A 12,925-nucleotide genomic window follows, 5' to 3' on the forward strand; every position below is an offset into this window, starting at 1 on the left:
GTGACGCCCAGGCTTTTTACCGAATTCGAGGGGGCAGGGGGAGTGCCAAGCTCGTTTGGCCAAAAATGGGGGCCCCAATATGAGGAGCTGGTACCGGGCAGGATGAGTTCCGTCTTCTCTGGATTTAATTTGAGCTGGTTGGAAATCATCTATAGTTGGATGTGAAGCATCACTGCCCGAAGGTCGGCTGCCGTGTTCGGGGTGTCTAGAGGAAAAATGATCTGCATGTCATCAGCATAATTAAGGACAGTGCAGTTCCAGTTGCGCAGTGAGTGAATCAGTGGGCGAAGATATAAGTTAAACAATAAGGGAGAGAGGGAGGATCCCTGAGGGACTCCGCAGGTAGTGGGGGCCTGGGTTCCAGAGAAGGGGCCAAGATGGACTGTTTGTACTCTGCCCGAGAGGAAGGACTTGATCCATTCCCAAGCCGGTCCCTGGATACCCGCCTGTCCGACACGGTGGAGAAGGATGTCATGGTCCACCGTGTCGAACGCGGCCGATAGATCCAGGAGGACCAGTGCCCATGGGGACCCTCTGTCGGCATTCTCCCGAAGGGTGTCGAGGACTTTTAAGATGACTGCTTCAGTAGAATGCACCGGTCTGAAGCCAGCTTGGTTTGGTTCTAAAAAACCAGAGCTCTCGATAAATGCCACACGCATAACACTTGCAGGGACCCTTCTCTGCAGGCTTCACTGAAGAGACCCATGGTTTCTTACCACCGGGGGCTGGGAACATTTCCCTTGGGAATTATTTTGGGGCCCTTTTTGGAACTCCTTTTGTTTGGTTCCCTTGTCCCCCCATTCTTCTGCTGGGACCCTGCCCACTGTTGGCTGAGTCTACCACATACCCCTTGTGAACCCTGGTGCTGACCCAGCGGTCCACCTCCACAATAAGCTTCCTTTGGTCAGTCAGCTTACTGTCAATCAAGTGCGGGCGTAGCTCTGGAAAACTATTAGCAGACAAGTGCTCCCAAGCCATCAAATCATAGAGCCCCTGTATACCAGTTACCTGGCTACCCTTCACCCAACCATCCAGTGCTCTGCAAAAGGAAGCAGCATACTCATACCAAATTCTTGGCTCAGGTTTCTTACAGGCCCTGAACTTCTGCCTATACAGTTCTGGGGTCAATCCATACCTTCTGAACAAGGACTCCTTCATGGGAGCATAAACCATCTTATCCTCCTCAGGCAAGGCTAGCAAGGTGTCCCTCCCTTCTGCAGTGAAGGGGATCCTCTATGACAAGTTTCTGCCTCTCTAACTCTAATTTATTTTCCTCCTCGTCACTCTCTTTCCCCAACCTGAGCTTCATAATCTCCATCTCATGCATTCTGTGTAACGATTCACTCCCTGTGCTCTCGTGCCCACCACCAGAGGGGCCGAATAGTTGGGCTTTCCAGTGTTCTAATATGCCTCCAGACACTCCCCTGTATGCATATCCTGACTTCCAGGCATTTGGACATCATTTAGGAATTGACATTTTTTCCCAAACCATGCCGGGTTTTGTGAAAGCCAGTCTGCTCATGCTGGAAACTCTATTACCTAGAATTCCCTGCTCTCTGCTTCATCTCCAGCCCTGCAGGCTAAGGATAGGTGCAAGAATTAAGCTCACCTTTGGCTGAACGCTGCTAGCCTACTCACTCCTGATGCATATGATTACTGTGAGCTCTTTTAAGCCCCAGCTTCCTTCAGGCCAAGGTTGGTCATTGTAGCTGAGTACCGGTGAGACCAATCCTTGTTTACAGTGCTCCCTGAGATTTTGATATTCCTTGATTCCTGAGTCTTAGAAATGGGATTTCTGGTTGGCTATGGCTTGCGCCAAAGCCAGGCAGAAACCACCACTCTAGTCAGGGCAAGGGAGTTACACACTGATGATAACCCCTGCTCACCCCCTTGGTCACTTGGCACGAGCAGTAAGGCTTATCTCAGAGGCAATGTGTAAAGCGTTTGCGCAACACACACAGCAGCAACACACTAGGCACACCACAAAAGGAACTCCACACAAGGTTATATAAAAAATAGACTTTGTATTATCATAAACACATTGGAATCATAATCACACATATAGACTGTGCCTACTGACACTGGGCAATATTTACAGGGGATTGTATACACATGACAAGACCAATTGGGCCACTGTCGGAACCATCCAAAAAATGAAAATAGTAAATGTACAACTTATAATAAAAGTAGCACAAATTGTAAATCTAGAATACAACCAGTAATTACTGGCAAAACATCGTACTCAGCATCATCCTGCAATCATAAATCATACTATGCAATCATCACATTAGGCGTGAAATATATTCTGCGCCAACCTCATAAATGAGAGCATAACCTCCTAAATATAACTCACATTAGGGACATAACTCAAAGTAGAGAATAATCTTCCAAGCATAACCACAGTACGCAATAGGCCTCATAACCATAAACCCATTATGTGATCAGCTCATAAGCCGAAATCACATTAGGCATAAATCAGGGCGTATAAATCACATTAGGGGATGAGCATCACCAGCATAAACCCAGTATACCCCAATCACACCCTAACAAGACCCCCAGGCCAACCGGCCTTTTCTAGGGCTCCAATGCCCTACGTCCAGCAATGTAGGGCTCAGCTGCCAATGCAGCAATTAAGAAAAGTGCGCAATGCACGGCCTAAACGTTGCACCTGCCGCTAATTGCGTTGCCGCCAAAAAGATGGGCACTGCCACTTACTGTGCCCTCTGTCCCCCACTGCGACTCTAAAACTCAAATGTGCCCAAACGTTGCAGCTGTCGGCGATAGCAGTACAGCTGTGGAAATGCACCAGCAGGCCTGGCACTCACTGTGCCCTGTGAGTCCCCCTCTGGGACGCTAAACTGGAAATCGCCCAAGGTTGCAGCTGCCTGCGCTGTCGCAGTGCAGCTAATGCCAAAGTGAGCCCTGACACTACTGTGCCTTTTTAAGTCCCATTCCAGGACTTCTGAACAAAAGTGCACTACAGTTGCAGCTGCCCACAATTTGCGGTGCAGCTGGGGGAGAACAAACGCACTGGCCCCAACTGGGCCTTGGGAGCAGACGAGAACCACTCCCACCTCAGCCCCACTCACCAGCAGTCCAGGGAATCCGCTCTTCTCCTCTGGGAGGCTCCAGTTTGCAGGCTGGCTTCCTCTTTGCCTTTAGCTATGTTGCGGGGCTCTCCTCATCTGCATGGGAGGCCTGCTACCTCCCTGGCCGCCACTGCCATCATGCCGTACCATGGCCGCTTCCTCCCAGGACTCTGGACTTCACTGGGGCACCCTCCTAGGACCTGGGACTTCGATGCTGAGCCCGTGGGGCTCTGGACCTCCCGCTTCCTGTGGATGGCTTCTTGGCCCACCCACAGTCAGGCGAACTCTGCCTGACTTCTGGGTCACTGCGGGCAGCGCGGTGGCCCTCAGTATTCTTGGTGGTGGCAGCCTCACGCAGGGGGGCACAGGCCGGCGGGGTGGGCTCCCGCTCCGGTTTTGAAAAATTATAAATATGCGGGTGGGCACCCGTGAATTAAGTAGCAAAAATGCAGGGTGGGCACCCGCAAAATGGCACAAATGCGGGATAGTCTCCTGCCGAGTTCAGGAGCGCAGGGGGGAATCCCACATGCCTGGGATTACCTCACAGCCTCACACTGCAGCTGGGCCAGCTTCTCTCTTCTGGCAATTTAAAATAAAAGCACTCACAGGGTACTAGCAAGCAAGCAAAAAATAAAGGGTCCTTGTTGCTGGGGAGACCACAGCACAGCCAGACAAGCCAGCACGCAGGGACCTCCAGGAGACAGCAACTTGGTCTTGTGGTGGTTCCTCCTGGCAAAGGGTCCCCTCCAAGCAAGCATAGAACAGAACAGTTTTATGGGGTCACAGTCCCTACATTTATACTTCATTTTCCTTTAACTGTAGTACAGGGCTTGATGGAACCAGATGCAACTGGTTCAGGGGGGAATTGGAGCACTTTGTTTTTCAAGCTCCTCTTCCCCTTTGTCAGGTGGGGGCCAGGTGATCAGACACACCATAGGGGGCCGAGACAGCATTGTCCAGGTTGGACACAGTCCTATTCAGGGTCAGGGGATTACTCCTCCCACTACTCCCAGCACAGATGTCCCATTGAGCCTAGTGATGACTCACCCTGCCCCTCCTGGAGCCACACACACCTCCCAGCCCCTGTCACTCACAAGCCAGACATGCAATTCACATCAGGCAGGCAGTCACATAACACACAGAAATGCCAACTTCTAAAAGTGGCATTTCTAAAATAGTCTTATTAAATCTGCGCACACCATTGCGTAGCATTTATTATTAGTATTCCAACCATACTAAACTTGACCACACTGCTCCTCTCATAACAGGAATTACTAATGACACACTCAACAGGGAGCCCCCCAATGCATTCCTATGGGAGGGCAGGCCAATCTCACAAATGTAACTCAGAGCGTGCACGCATTTTACACTAAACAGCCGCGCTAAAGTGCCAAGAGTTCTAAAACCACTACCACCAGGTCACAGAAAAAGGCGAGGAGAATGCAAAAAGTTTAGGGATGAACCTGCCAAAAGGGCCAAATCCAACACTGAGCTATAGTTAATCCTTGTTCCTTGATTCCTGCCTGCAGTGCTACCTTGTTTCCTGAGTTCCTGAGCTATAGCTAGTCCTTGTACCTAAATTAGCACTGCCTTCCGTTATACCTTGTTTCCTGTGCTCTTGAGCTATAGTTATTCCTTGTTCCTGTTCCTGTGCTACAGCTATTTCTTGTTCCTGGTTTGCAATGCTTGCAGTGCTCTCTTGACTCCTTGTTTCCTGGGCTGTAACTATTTCCTGTTTCCTTGAACCAGCACTGCCTGCAGTGCTACCTTGACTTCTGAGCTTTAGTAATTCCCTGTTCCTGAACTAGCACTGTCTGCAGTGCTGCCTTGACTCCGGAGCTTTAGTAATTCCCTGTTCGTCAGCCAGCACTGCATGCAGTGATGTCTTGACGCCTGAGCTTTAGTAATACCCTGTTCTTGAACTAGCACTGACTGCAGTGCTACCTTGACTCCTGAGTATCAGCTCAGTTCTTGTTCCTGCCTCAGCACTGCCTTCAATGCTACTTTGTTTTCTTGGTTCCTGAGCCTGCACTATTTTGGTATACCTTTGTAGCCTCCCCTTCTGTGTATCCTTTTCCAGTCCCTGCCTTTCATCCCATTTCCTTGGCTCCAGTTCCTAGTTTGCCGTCTTTCTAGTCTGCTGTCTTGCTTCTGTTGCCTTGTATGTTTGTTACCTGCTTTCTGCCAAGTGTACCCTGTGATTTCTTCCTTTTCTGTTAAGTACTCCTCCTTGCTAGCTCCTTGTCTATTGTGCTTGTCTTTTGTTCTATCCCCCTGCTGTCACTGCCTTGTTTGTTCCTGTTTGATTGCCAGGATCCATGGGCACAGCTGACTACTTAGCTGGTGTTTCTTGTTCACTGTGAGTATTGTCCTTGAGCTACATTGATGACATCACCATAGGTATAAGTTCCACAGACCCTGCCTTTGCATGCATATCCTACATTTGGGTATTAGCAGTCAGTATCTGTAACAGCAATTGTGGGTGGGAAGCTTACTGAGCTTCAGTCTTACAGTGTGGAGCTCCTGAGTGCTTTACTCCACACTCCCCTTTATTGTTAATGTTGTTTCATATATATGTCTTGCACATTCTTCCTAAGTGTAGGTATTCTGAATGCTTAATTGCCTTGTGTGCCCTTCCTTTCTGAGTCTTACCCATCTTGTTCACTTGTACAGGCGTCCCATTATGGATCCCTTTTTTTCACCTCTGACTCCCTTTATGATCCTGGGCAACGCTGTACTCCCCTTTCTGTGTACATTTTCTACCCAGTTCCCAGTCTTTGCCCAAGACCCTGAATGTGTTCCCCACATAGTTCTGGACAGTCCCTGACATTCTGCCTTTCTCTCCATCTACCAGCTCCTCTGGAGACACCCTTTGAAAATACACTAGTGCCCTCTCTGGAAAGCACCTTGGACACCACACCAGTTTAGAAAAATAGGAAATATTTATCTAAATAAAACAAGATAAAAATGACAAACATCTACCATACATATATCAAGATATCAGCAAAAATAGGATATTGACAAAAATGAGGCTTGTAGCAACAAATAGCTTCACCTGGGGCTGTTACGACGTTGTGACAGGTGAGAATCCCAAAGTGCAGCACCGACCATGAGATGTGCGGCATCAGGCCTGGAGTCACACAGACCCCAAAGAAAAGTACCTTGGTAAAGGATGAAAGCAAAGATGGTGCAAGGTGTCAGGTAGGTGATGCTTCGTTGGCGCCGGACGGCATCTGTTCCTTACGACCACTAGGGAAGTGAGACGTTGGTTCCTTACTGCAATGCAGGTGAGGCATCAGTTCCTTACTGTTGCCGGGGAGGTGACGTCACAATGGCGTCGTGGCGTTGGTTCCTTACAACGAGGTGGGGTCAATGGATTTGGGCGGTCACCCACGTCAGGTATTGGCTGTGCGATGATGAAGCACCAGAGTTAGTGAGGTCGGGGCTGCATTGCGAGTCAAGGTGGTGCATCATCAGCGTCACAAGTGGTGCCCTCAGCTCCGATGTAGGCCGCTGCCTTGGTGATGGTGTCAGAGTCGGTATGGTACCATGTCAGCGGACGTGGGGGCTATGGTGCAAGTTGGGCCAGTACATTGTGCACTTCACGAGCTGTACCCATGGCTTCATTGCAGGCCGCGGCATCGCTCGCCAGTGTCGGTGTTGCAATTTTCCTCTGTGGAAGCTGAAACAGCAGTTCCAGGTGCAGGACAGAGGAAATGAAGTCTTTGCGTCCCTGAGCCTTCAGAACAGGAGGCAAGCTCTACACCAAGCCCATGGAGAGCTTCATCAAGCAGGATACACAGCACACAGCAAAGTCTTGGTCCTCTCCTTGACAGAAACAGCCATTGCACACACAAAGTGGCAGTACTTCTCCTTCAGTTTTCCCAGCTTTTCTCCTTGGCAGAGGTTCCTCTTGAGTCTAGAAGTAATCTAAAGTCCTGAGGTCTGGGCCCCAATATTTATACTCAATTTGTCTTTGCTCACTTGTGGCAGAGAGGCTCTGTTCTTAGTCCAAACCAGTTCTGTCCTCACTGGCCCAGCTTCCTGGCAGTAAGTGGAGACAACATTGACAAAGGAAGGCCACGTCTATTCAGATTCAGGGAAATCTCCTCCCACTACTCTAAATGCAGCCCAGGTCTATGCAGCCCAGCCCCGACTCATCCAGGAAAGGCAGGACACACCTCAAACCCTACAGTGGCTGTCTGAAGAGAATGCACATCCCCAGTCCCTGTCAATCCAAAGCCAGACAGTCAACCCACAAACGAGTAGAGGCACACAGAATGGCTAAGCAAGAAAATGCACACTTTCTAAAAGGTCTAAAAGTTGCATTTTCAAACACACAATATAACAATAGTCTTTACTAAAAGATGTATTTTTAAATTCTGAGTTCTGACATACTAAGCTCCATCTCTCTATCTTGTCCTAATGGGAAGTTATATTTATAGTTATAAATAAACTCCCATTCTATCCTGTGGGGCAAACAGCTGTTTCATATTGAAAAACGAAATACACTGTATTTCACTATCAGGACATGTCACCCAGACCAGTACATGTCCTACCTTTCATGCACACTGCACCATGCCCACAGGGGTATCTTGAATTATAAATAAAGGGTAAACCCAATTAAGCCACTGGGAACTGGGTAATAGACAGTACAGTAGGAAGAAGTGGTCCAACTCCTGAGAACACATACATTTTCACACACTTAGAAATCAATGTTCAATATTATTTCATCATATTAAACATCCTAAGATGTTTGCAAGCCAGCAAAATATCTGGAAATTATGTTCAACAGCAGTGCCCCATTCAAAGGTTGGGGAAGAGGGGGAGGTTGTGTGCATCAGGGGGAGGTTGTGTGCATCAGGTGAGGGTTGGTAAGTGAAAGGGAAGGTAGTGACAATTATAATCAGCACAATACTATTTACAAAAGGGGAGGCTTGTCCAGCCTAACACTTTGAGTATCAACAATTAAATAGCCATTGTTAATAATACACAGGCAGAGTTAAAAAGCACTGTTAAACAAACTGGCATCAACATGTGACAAAGTCGACATTTCGACCCCACCAGAACATAGTTTGCTTTAGTCCCTACATGCGGGTCTTCCTCAAAGCTGTGTATGAGGCACCGTGGGCCACCCTTTATTGGGTAGTCGAAATGTTGCTGGGCCGGAGGTTTCCTAACGCAGGGGATGGTAGGATGGCACTTAATAATTGTTTGCTCTATTCAGAAATATTCTCACTTCGTAGTTACAATGGACCAAAAACACAGCAAGGGTTTTGGGATTGCTTACATACGCGTTGTCATATACTTGAAAAAAGCCCGCAGGTGCTGGATTCCTTAACGGTCGTGTGCATCCGTTCTGCTCCATGGAGAGGGGTATCTTGGGCCTACCTTAGGGGTGACTTTCATGTAAGAAAAGGGAGTGTAGGGTCTGGCAGTAGAGACTGCGTGCAGACACTGCAGTGGCAAGTCTGAAACCCCTTTGAAAGGCTGATTGTGTGGGTGGCACAATCCGTGTTGCAGGCCTACTAGCAGCAGTTGACTTATAGGCCCTGCGCACACCGAGTGCACTGTACTAGGGAATTAGTAGTAAGTCATACAAGTCAATCACAAAAACACCAATCCATATGCACAATTTATGTAGTGAGCACTTGCACTTTGGAACTGATTGGCAGTGGCAAAATGCCCAAAGCATCTAGACCAGCAAAAACTAAATCCAGCACACAGCAAATATACAAGAAGCAGGGCAGAAAGACAGGGGAAAACAACATTAAGGATGCCAAGTCTTACACCCTGTCTAGGATTTTTCATACACATTATCCAAAATAAATCTGTGGGATGACCTCCCAGGCCAAAACACTGGCACTGCACAGGCACACTGTATACAAATGGACATGTGTTTGCAAATTAAATACAGTGATAGTGATTTGTGCGTTATTTTGTCTTCCACAACAGCACCTTCTCATCAATATCACACCCATTAATCTCTGTCACACATATTTTGCCCTTCATCCCTTGTCTGCCATGTTAATACTGATGGTCACTGCTTATGCAACCTACCATTTCGCAAGTGCTAGTTAAGTGAGATTGAAGTGACTACAACTACCTTGAGGCTCTGTCACTGCAACTCTAACCAAGATGCTATAGTTAATGTGACATACTCACATTGCACAGATCCCAGGTCCTATATTGATGTCAAAGAATCATTAGCGTGTATGTGTCATTAAAGTGAACACACCTTCTCAGCTACAACTCTGTACTGGACTTTCTTACATTACCCACAATGGAAACACTCTGCAGGATAGCTATGCCTCTATCGGAAGAACCATGAAAGGCTTGGGCCCTGGGGCACAGTACATTTTGCACATGTTTGACAAACTCAATATTCGCTTAAACTATAACCGAAGTATATCAGGGGCAACCAATAGCATAACCAAGTGCCATGCATGTGTAGGCAATGGGTAAGTCCAACCTATGAAAGTAAACACAGCACTAACAGCATGTGACACACACATCTACATGAAGTAGTTGTGAGGTACACACTCCAAAATGGACACATGTCCATGCAGAAATTGATAATGGTATGGCAAGCTGACACCCTCCATGTGTGAAAACACACCTATCTAAATTCAATACAACAAACATATATCCAACCTCGTTCATAGGGGGAAGTGCAACCTAAATGATGTTGACAGTGGACAGGCCAAGTTGAAATGCTTACCATATAACATGTCACCCAATGCAATGTCTGTCCCATTTGAATGACATCCACATAGACATCCATCCAACATTTCACCTTGTCCTGTATGACTCCAGCACTGGCTCAAAGGTCACATCATACAAACCCCTTTAACTGGATCAGCAATCAGGGTTGAAGCAATCACATGTATACTCATACATCACTAACTATACAATAACATCAAATAGTCAGAAAAATAATGGTAGGACCATTGTCTTCAAAAGTAGGAAAGGTTTTATTGAATGGATGAAAAACATCTGGTAAAATAAAGGTCAATAGCCAATCCATATTAGCACACTGTGCCACAACACAAGGTTGTGCCACCAAACTTGCTCTTACTGACACAGCCAGTGAACCTCCTCACAAAGGGGCATCCATTGGGCATAGTAGGCACCTCAAAGATGGTGAATGGGAAGGGGAGGGTAGAGGTTTAGGGAGGAGTGGGTTTAGTGTTAGGAAGGATCTTCTTGGGTTTGAGGGATTTGGGTTAGTTAAGTGTCGTGGAGAGTTTTTTTTTCAGGGGTGGAGTGGGAAGTGGAAATGATGGGTTTACCTTAAGCAAGGTTTTTTTTATTTTGGATCTAGTTTTTTGGGCTGGGTTCAGGGGAGTGGGAAGGTTGTTTTTCAGTGTAGGGGTAGGAAATGGAAGAGATGGGCTTACCTTTAGAAGAGTATTTTACTCTTTTTTGGGCTGGGTTCAGGGGGATGGGGAGGCTGTTTTTAGGGTTGAGTGGGAAATAGAAGGGATTGGCTTACCTTTAGGATATTTTATTTGGTCTTTTTCGGCTGGGTTCAGGGGGGCGGGGAAGCTGTTTTTCAGGGGTGGAGTAGGAAATGGAAGGGATTGCTTTGGGTGTCGGAGTAATTTTTGGGACTTTGGCTGGGAGTCAGGTTTTACAGGGGTAAGGGCAAGGGCAAACAAGACAGACAGATTCACAGGGAAAATGGGTAGGATGTTCGGGATGAGTTTGGTTTGGGAGTAAGAGTGAGTGAAAGTGTGAGCTGAGTCTGCTGTCTGTGCTGTGTGTTGCGTTGGTGTCTGGCATGGGTAACTGAGCATTTTCAGGTTTTTGTGTGTGTATGTCTGATATGGATGTACAGGGTATAGTGGCGGGGTCTGTGGATGTTAGTGTAAGGTTTGCAGGAATGCTGGATGGTGTGGAGGGGTCTGTGGCTGTTGGTGTGGTTTCTGCAGGAATGCTGGGTGTTGTAGAGAGGTCTGTGGCTGTTGGTGTGGTGTCTGCAGGAATGCTGGGTGTTGTGGAGGGGTCTGTGGTTGCTGGAGTGGTATCTACAGGAATGATGGGTGTTGTGGAGGGGTCTGTGGGTACGGGTGTGGTACCCTTGGGTATGAGTATGTCTGTGGAGGGTTCTGTATGCATTGCTGTAGTTCCTGGGGCATATGCTGGGGCGGCGGAGGTAGTGATGGAGGTGATGGCTGCTGTGTGCATGTATTTTTGCAGTTTTTGCTGTCTTGCATTTATGTGTGGCGCTTGTGTCTAATGAAGTGTGTGCATGTTTAGGTGTGTGTGTTCTTGGGATAGGAATGAGAAAAGGGAACTTGGATGGGGAATAGGCAGGAGTGGAAGTTTGGGATGGGTGTAGGGCTGCAGTGCAGGAGGAGGCTGGAGCCTGAAAAGATCTCTATAGACCAGACATGACAGTGTGAATGCCTTCCAGATAGGCAACTGTCTGGGTCAGCTGGTTGCTTTGTCCCTGGATGGCATTCAGGACTGCAGTCTGGCCCACAGAGATGCTCCTCAGTAGGTCAATATGCTCCTCACTCAGGGCAGCAGGGATAACAGGGACAGGGACAGAGGTGCCTGAAGCGAAGGAGATCGCTACCCTCTTAGGGGAGCAGGAATGGATAACTTGTGGGAGGACAATAGGGAGGGGATGATGGAACTGAGGGTGGCTAACAAGGCTGAAGGTGGAACTAATCCAATAGGGTTGGCCACCACTTGAGCGTGTCCACCGGAGAATGACTCAAATGATGACGAGCTTGAGATGCTGTCCTGTGGGTCACTCCTCACAACCTCCTGGTCACTGGGCCACCTCAATGCTAACGTCTCACGTCCAGAACCACTGTGACCAGCTGTGTTTTCACTGATGTTGGCCCCTTCTCCTCCACTTACACTGGACATATCTGATATGACATGTAAAATGGGTTTATTGCAACTGCGTTTCCACTCTTAACCATCACACATCAACAGAAAACATCAAAGTAGTCCACATATGACACCGCCTTTAGGGTTCAGTCCGCAGGCTTCAAATGAAAGCCTTCCGTGGGGTGAGGCTCAATCAGAAGGACTTTGGTCCCCTGAGCTATACAGGGAAGTCGGTTTTCTATATGCCACATTTCCTGTGCCCGCCGCCGGGTGGTGATTCGTCTCTGGGCTCTTCCCTCTTCACTCGCCGTTACTGGGGGAATCCTGGTTAGTTTCTTTTACTCCGCTTAGTAATATGCTTAAATTCAGCGAGTCACCACGTCTGATCTCAGGTCGTAGTCGGAAGAATAACGCTGAAGCATCAAGGAGGTTGCCGGGAAAGGCCTGGTCCCTGGGGGAGCAGGCACCTGGCGTCCCGGCAGCGGGCGCCCTCTTTCCCCGGATCGGATCTGGAGGGGTTTTACCCTCCCCAGGATGCCGGCCACGGAGATGGGCGCCTGAGGCACGTGCATGTGGGCAGACAGCGGGACACCATAGACAGCCACGCACAGCACGCAGCCAGGTACCCTGGGATGGCCCAGGGCAGACCTGTCACCAGATCCCTTCTTGGGAGCCAGGTGCTCCAGCGGCGTACCTCCATGGCAGGATCCGGCCAGGGACCCTGCCACAGTCATTCGAGGGGTCTGACCATGTGAGAGGATAAAGGGAAGCAGAGCTAACCCTGCGACAGCCCGAGCTGCATCCCAGGGAAAACCCTGGGGCCATTGACGATCGAGCGACCCTCAGATAGGGTAGCCCCGGCAGGAACCCGGGATGCAAAGTGCATTCAAAGTGTTGATAATCAATATGTCCTGCAATTCACACTAATTATGGCAGCTAGCTGCATTCTTTATTAAGGCCCAAGCTGAGGTGATCCACCGCCAAGAGTC

The 12,925-nt window shown here is 48.5% G+C and overlaps 1 pseudogene; it reads right to left on the reverse strand.

The window, feature by feature from the left end:
• Positions 1 to 12,772: 12,772 nt before the first annotated feature.
• Positions 12,773 to 12,925, reverse strand: LOC147723066 (5.8S ribosomal RNA; annotated as a pseudogene).

This window comes from Lissotriton vulgaris, chromosome 4_1 (genome assembly GCF_964263255.1).
Source record: "Lissotriton vulgaris chromosome 4_1, aLisVul1.2, whole genome shotgun sequence".
NCBI lineage: Eukaryota > Metazoa > Chordata > Amphibia > Caudata > Salamandridae > Lissotriton > Lissotriton vulgaris.